The sequence below is a fragment of the Kogia breviceps genome, chromosome 2 (genome assembly GCF_026419965.1).
Source record: "Kogia breviceps isolate mKogBre1 chromosome 2, mKogBre1 haplotype 1, whole genome shotgun sequence".
In the NCBI taxonomy this organism is placed as follows: Eukaryota; Metazoa; Chordata; class Mammalia; order Artiodactyla; family Physeteridae; genus Kogia; species Kogia breviceps.
The window spans coordinates 71,015,880-71,022,166 of NC_081311.1; positions in this window are offsets into that span (position 1 = coordinate 71,015,880).

The following is a 6,287-nucleotide window of genomic DNA, read 5'->3' on the forward strand; positions in this document are numbered from 1 at the left end:
CTGGGGCCAAAGGGTGGATGGACAGCTCCAGTTGGCCAGGCCTAGGTCGTGTGCCCATGTAGGCTGAGAGTAAGAGAAGTCAGTTCTCCAAAAGGAAATGACGGAGCTGTTTTCAGAAGGAGGAATGGATGTTAAGAAGGCAAAACCAAACTATTTCCACTACAGCAGCTATTGTTCTATTATTATTACAATTTACTATTTATTATTTACTACTAGCACTTCCACTATCCCCACTACTACTACACTGTACCACTAGTACAAAAACTTGGAGGAATATTCAGTGAACAACTTGGTTAACAGCCAGGGAAAAGGGAAAATCATAGAAAGCTATTATGGGAGAAAAAGGATCCTGAATAGAAGGAAACAAAATGAAAGAGCTTTTAGCAGTAGATGAAAGGTGAAGTTAAAGCAAAGCGTGAAATGGTGAGTTCTAGGGGATCGTGTAAGCATCTTTCAAAAACAAAAGTGATCTACAAAAACAGAAATATATATCAATGGAACAGGACAGAAAGCCCAGAGGTAAACCCACGCACATGTGGTCACCTTATTTTTGATAAAGGAGGCAAGAATATCCAATGGAGAAAAGACAGCCTATTCAATAAATGGTGTTGGGAAAACCAGACAGCTACATGTAAAAGAATAAAATGAGAACACTCCCTAACACCATACACAAAAATAAACTCAAAATGGATTAAAGACCTAAATGTAAGGCCAGACACTCTGGAACTCTTAGAGGAAAACATAGGCAGAACACTCTATGACATAAATCACAGCAAGATCCTTTCTGACCCACCTCCTAGAGAAATGGAAATAAAAACAAAAATAAACAAATGGGACCTAATAAAACTTAAAAGCTTTTGCACAGCAGAAAAGGAAACCATAAACAAGACGAAAAGACAACCCTCAGAATGGGAGAAAATATTTGCAAATGAAGCAGCTGACAAAGGATTAATCTCCAAAATTTACAAGCAGCTCATGCAGCTCAATATCAAAAAAACAAACAAGGGCTTCCCTGGTGGCACAGTGGTTGAGAGTCCGCCTGCCGATGCAGGGGACATGGGTTTGTGCCTCGGTCCAGGAAGATCCCACAGGCCAGGGAGCGGCTAGGCCCATGAGCCATGGCCGCTGAGCCTACGTGTCCAGAGCCTGTGCTCCGCAATGGGAGAGGCCACAACAGTGAGAGACATGCGTACTGCAAAACAAACAAACAAACAACCGAATCCAAAAATGGGCAGAAGACCTAAATAGACATTTCTCCAAAAAGATACACAGATTGCCAACAGACACATGAAAGGATGCTCGACATCACTAATCATTAGAGAAATGCAAACTACCATGAGGTATCACCTCATACCAATCAGAATGGCCATCATCATAAAACCTACAAACAGTAAATGCTGGAGAGGGTGTGGAGAAAAGGGAACCCTCTTGCACTGTTGGTGGGAATGTAAATTGATACAGCCACTATGGAGAACAGTATGGAGGTTTGTTAAAAAACTAAAAATAGAACTACCATAAGACCCAGCAATCCCACTACTGGGCATATACCCTGAGAAAACCATAATTCAAAAAGAGTCATGTACCACAATGGTCATTGCAGCTCTATTTACAATAGCCAGGACATGGAAGCAACCGAAGTGTCCATAGACAGGTGAATGGATAAAGAAGATGTAGCACATATATACAATGGAATATTACTCAGCCATAAAAAGAAATGAAATTGAGTTATTTGTAGTGAGGTGGATGGACCTAGAGAGTCTGTCATACAGAGTGAAGTAAGTCAGAAAGAGAAAAACAAATACCATATGCTAACACATGTATATGGAATCTAAAAAAAAAAAAAAGGTTCTGAAGAACCTAGGGGCAGAACAGGAATAAAGACACAGATGTAGAGAATGGACTTGAGGACATGGGGAGGGGGAAGGGTAAGCTGGGACGAAGTGAGAGAGTGGCATGGACATATATACACTACCAAATGTAGGGTGGATAGCTAGTGGGAAGCAGCCGCATAGCACAGGGAGATCAGCTCAGTGCTTTGTGACCACCTATAGGGGTGGGATAGGGAGGGAGGGAGGGAGGGAGGGAGACGCAAGAGGGCGGAGATAATGGGGATATATGTGTATGTATAGCTGATTCACTTTGTTATACAGCAGAAACTAACACACCATTGTAAAGCAATTATACTCCAATAAAAATGTTTTAAAAATAATTAAAATTTTTTTAAAAAGTGATCTAAATAGCAATGCGTAATACATTTTGTAGTTACCAAACTGAAAACACCTCACTGTGGTTGTTTAAATAATGCTTTAATGGCTATACAAAGCATGTTGTATGCTCTCAGCACCATACGTCTGTAGTTTCAGAACTGACACAGGTATCTATGAAGCAGGCCAATAACATTCCCTGTACAGGAAGGCCATGTCCACAACACCTTATTGCAGATACAAAGATACATTTTTCACATAGGAACCTTGTGACATGGGAACATTCTAATTTTTCTTTCCTACTGTCTTAAGTGAAATAAGTATGAGATATGTATAAGGAATTTCTGGCAGAAAGTTCAGGGGCTGTAACTTAAAGTGAAACATTGTTTGGCTATTTGGCAATGCTATAGTATCCTTGAACAACTGGTTTACTCCAGGATTAGTGATGTATACCAGTATATAAATATACAGAGAATGATACCCTGAAAGTGGCAACTCTGCACTTGAACTTGAACCTATGTTTTACATACCAACGTATGCTCTGTCCACAGAATGATCTCTATTAAGTTGTGCTCCACAGAGCATTGGAAAGACTTTGCACATTGCCCCTCTTTGTAAACTAAAACTATGTTCTCAGAAATTTATTTTCCTGTTGAACATTAATAAAATGTTAAAACTAATATGCCATATGATTTGCTTAACGCTAAGCCTGTCCATGCAGAACAACTTCAGGAGAAGCTGGTTATTTGGGCCATCTGGATGTTTCACCTGAAGAGCAGCCAGTTCAAGTTGGCCGAGGTCCATCTGAGTATAACAAGTCAGCTGCCTGGGCCAAGCAAATTCTTCAGTTCAGTGTAAGTAGAATATATGTTTTCTGTTTGTTTTGTTTTTTAAAGAGACTATGCAGTGGTTACACCACATGGTTTTGTGTAACGATTTTCGAATGAAAAGAAAACCACATATCTAAGGTGAACACTTTAGATAGCCTTGTTGAGTATTTTCTTAACTATACAGTAATGTTCTGGGGAAGCTAGTCAAGTAACATTCTGAAGTCTGATAGGCTCACCAAACAGAAAAGAATAATATGACTTTATAGTTCTAGACGTTATTATAATTTCCAAGCCACTTGTAGTAATTCTCTCGGCCACCACCGCACTGGCAGGTGGGGCTGACACCTAATTTAGTGCCCATCCCAGTCCTTTCCATAATAACACAAACAGAGTGGAAACATTCTTCACCCATGTTGAGAAAAGCCAGTCATTTGGTTTTCTAAGGCTTTTTTTTTTCCCTTTCATATTTTGAAGGGTGGTGTAGACCAGATTAAGAAAAGTGGCTCAGGGAAGCAAGAAATCATTCCCCCAAGCGTTTATTAAGTGAATCACAAATTCATTCAGCCTGACTGCTTACCCAGAGAAATTAAGGGAAAATGGTAACCAGTTGTGAGCTTCTAAGTATCTTCAACTTTAGAATCTCCCTGGGCAGGGTCACAAGTGTAGTCCTTTTCAGCTGTCCCTGCCTTGCTTCCACTGTCAATGGAAATACCCAGGCAGGATGAATATACTTTCTGACTAGACTCTGGACTGACCTAGACAGCATTTTGGAAATTCAGGATATACTTTTCCTAAAGCCTCTTAATTTCTCCCATCCCTCCCTGATTGAAAACATCATTTATCCCAATACAGCATGTGGAAAGGGAGGGGAGGGAAAAACAGACAGTTATCTGAATTCAGGATAAAAATTACTTTGTGAGTTTATTATTCTCATCCATAACAGATGACAATTTTCCTGTCATTTAGCTGATTCTAGAGCAGAATCACCAAGAGATATTAAGTACTATTTTTCATACTATTTATCTTGAGGGCCCCAGTGAGACATGTACACCTACATTTAATAACCCATGATCCATAACTTGCGTATTCCCTGGAAATGCTTGGATATTTTGTGAAGTGCAGCTAGCCATTATTTCACTGTCCATATGTTAATTACCCTGCTTCACTTATATTGTGGTGGGTTCCAAAGACGTAGTCTTCCTCCAGTGTCTGAGAGCTGTCTGGAAATCTTAGTTCTAAAGAAATTTGTGAATTTGTAGTTTCTGAAGTAACTCTATTCCTCATTTGTTGGGTGACAGCTACTTTCATGCCATGACTCTCCCATCAGCTCTAAAATAGGCTCAGCCCTCTCTGACTTAGAACTCTCTTTGAAAGTCTAAGATGATGTGTCATATCAAGGGTAAAAAAGCAAAAATGTTATAAATATGAGTGGATGCTAGAGTCCCAAAGACTTTCAACAAACTACAGCTTCCTAGTTGCTGACATCAGCAATGTGGTTCTTATTATACAGCTGGGTTTCAGACTGTGATCCTTTTCAAGTATCATCTCTACTCTATGTAAGGAACGTGGATTTAACGCAGTTTCTGTTGAGTTAATGGATAAGATTTGAAATGAATCTTTCTCTCAGCCATTCCTACAAATTAGTGAAATGTCTCTGGTCCACTAACCCATTTCCAGGGATGAAGGTAAAGTCTAAGAATCTGACTCTGTCATTCATTGGAACTGGAATTGTCTTTCAGTGGTTAATACACCCAGTTAGCTCCAAATCTCTTGGATAAATTAGAACTTTCTAAGGCAGTAGCAAAAGGAAATCACAAGCATCACTAACGACAAAAAATCAGAGTACTCAGGTACAAACTAACCAATTATGCAGCAACGACCTGCTCCTGGTCTGAACTTTTTAGTGAATGGATCACTACTTGGATGGGGAAGGGTACACCCTAAATAGTTCATCTACTAATAAAGTCCCCTTAAAAATCACCTCTGTTCAGCAAATACTAATACAGCTGAGTCAAGCTCTTGGTTAAGTTCTTTATAGGCACCATCTCTGATAACCTTCACAATAGTCCTGATAGGTAGATACTCTTACTGGCCCATTTTACAGATGATGAGATGAAGGCACAGAGAAGTTAGGTAACTTGCCCACCATCACACAGCAAGTAAGTGTCAGAGCTGGACATGAAAAGAGTCCTGATTGACTTTAAATCTTCTTAGCCATTCTGTTACAGTGCCTTGATGATTGGGCAAACACCCTGTCTCAGTGGTTTAAAACTGAAAAAGAGGGACTTCCCTGATGGTGCAGTGGTTAAGAATCTGCCTGCCAATGCATGGGACATGGGTTCTAGCCCTGGTCTGGGAAGATCCCACATGCTGCAGAGCATCTAAGCCCGTGCTCCACAGCTACTGAGCCTGCACTCTAGAGCCCGTGAGCCACAGCTACTGAGCCCACGTGCCACAACTTACTGAAGCCTGCGCACTGCAATGAAGAGTAGCCCCCACTCCCTGCAACTAGAGAAAGCCCGCACGCCGCAACGGAGACCCAACACAGCCAAAAATAAAAATAAATAAATAAAAAAAAATTTTTAACTGAAAAAAAAAGTAGCGGTTACTACTGAATATTTCACTCAGTGCGTCATCTGTGGCTACCCTTTTCCTCCCTCTGGCCTTCTAATTGCTAGTCTTCAAATGGTAGTTAAATTTTTCATTTCACAAATCTTCCTTTTGTATTTTACCTCTTTTTCTTTGCATTTGAATGATGCATATTTCATATCAGCAATGAAATATCCAGGAGGGATCTCTGCATGGCAAAGTTGGAAGGAACCTTTTTTCATTTTGGTTTGCTTGTGAACTTGACACACACCGCAAATCCTAATGGGGCCTCCTGCCATGCAGAAATCTCTGGTTTGCCAACCGCAAGATTTCTAGGCCCTCCACAAGCATATTTATCTCTTCTTCATGTGAGCAGGTTAAGGCTTCAAAGCAGATCCAGTTTTGTGATTTTTATGCCCTTAGGATGATGGTGAACAATTTTTGTTCTTTGAAAAATGTGTAAAATAAGCTAGTGTTTCTAAAAAAGAGGTTCATATATATATAGGAATTGGCACTGATATGCTTAAGCATTGATCGTCCGGAAGGTCAAATAAGAAGTTAAAAGCAGCAGTTACCTCTGGTGGTGGTGGTGACGGAGAATGGGAGCTGAGCAGATGGGGGCTGAGGTGGGAAGGAGGCCTCTCAGCACCTTTTCTTCCTTTCT